The 1,292-nt window shown below is 40.4% G+C and overlaps 1 non-coding gene across 1 annotated transcript; it reads left to right on the top strand.

Annotated features, from left to right (window-relative positions):
* Nucleotides 1-782: 782 nt before the first annotated feature.
* On the top strand, nt 783-889 carry LOC121217049 (small nucleolar RNA R71). The gene has a single exon (XR_005913261.1). It is a non-coding gene; the product is annotated as a small nucleolar RNA R71 (small nucleolar RNA).
* Nucleotides 890-1,292: the final 403 nt, after the last annotated feature.

Below are 1,292 nucleotides of genomic sequence, written 5' to 3'. Positions count from 1 at the left end.
GTTCTGGTTTAGGCTCCACAAATCCTTCTTCATCTTGAACATTAATCGCGTTGAGCTATTCCTTTGGGTTGGGTTCAGTATTACTTGGCAAACTGCCTTGTGGTCGTTCGGAGATTAGTTTGGAAAGCTGGCCTATCTAAGTTTTGAGCCCTTGGATCGACGCTTGTTGGTTTTTAAGTGCTATCTCGGTGTTTTGAAAACGGGTTTCTGACACTGATATAAACTTTGAGAGCATCTCTTCAAGGTTTGGCTTCTTTTCCTATTGGTAGGGTGGTTGCTGAAAACCCGGAGGATGTTGTGGTCTTTGATTTCCTTGGCCTCCCCACGAAAAATTGGGATGGTTCCTCCAACCTGCATTGTAAGTGTTACTAAATGGATTGTTTTGAGGTCGAAGATTTTTACCCATGTAGTTTAGTTGCTCGTTATCCATGTTATGGCCATAAGGTTGATATTTCGAATGGCTTGTTCCACCGCTACTTGCTTCACACTGCATTACTAGGTGAACCAGTGAAGAACTAAGAAAACCATCAATCTTTTTACTTAAGAGTTCTTCCTAATTAGAGAGCATGGTGACTGAATCGACGTTATAAATGCCGACTGTTTTCGTTGGCTATGCCCTTATGACTTGCCACTGATAGTTATTCAGCGACATCTCCTCAATAAACTCATAGGCATCCTTAGGTGTTTTATTATTGATGGTTCCGCCAGCAGCTGCGTCAACCATTTGCCGAGTCGAAGGATTCAGACCATTGTGGAATGTTTGAACTTGGAGCCAAAGCGGTAACCCACGGTGAGGGCACCTTCTCAATAAGTCATTGTATCTCTCCCATGCATCGTAGAGGGTTTCTAAATCCATCTGCAGAAAAGAAGAGATGTCATTACGTAATTTAGCCGTTTTAGCTGGCGAAAAATATTTTAGTAATAATTTTTCGGTCATTTGTTCCCAAGTAGTAATTGACCTTCGTGGTAACGAGTTCAACCACTTTTTAGCTTTGTTCCTTAATGAAAAAGGGAATAACCGAAGACAAATGGCATCATCAGAAATGCCATTGATTTTAAATGTATCGCAAAATTCCAGAAAGTTTGCTAAGTGAGCATTGAGATCTTCCTCCTGCAAACCATCAAACTGAACAAATTGCTGTATCATCTGAATACTGTTAGGTTTTAATTCAAAAGTATTTGCAGCTACAGCAGGTCTAACTATGCTAGATTCGGTTCCTGTTAAAGAGGGTTTAGCATAATCATACATAGTGTGTGGAGTAGGATTTTGATTAATCGTAATTGCATAAGGT

Source organism: Gossypium hirsutum, chromosome A02 (assembly GCF_007990345.1).
Source record: "Gossypium hirsutum isolate 1008001.06 chromosome A02, Gossypium_hirsutum_v2.1, whole genome shotgun sequence".
Lineage (NCBI taxonomy): Eukaryota > Viridiplantae > Streptophyta > Magnoliopsida > Malvales > Malvaceae > Gossypium > Gossypium hirsutum.
This window is presented reverse-complemented; position numbering and strand designations above follow the sequence as displayed.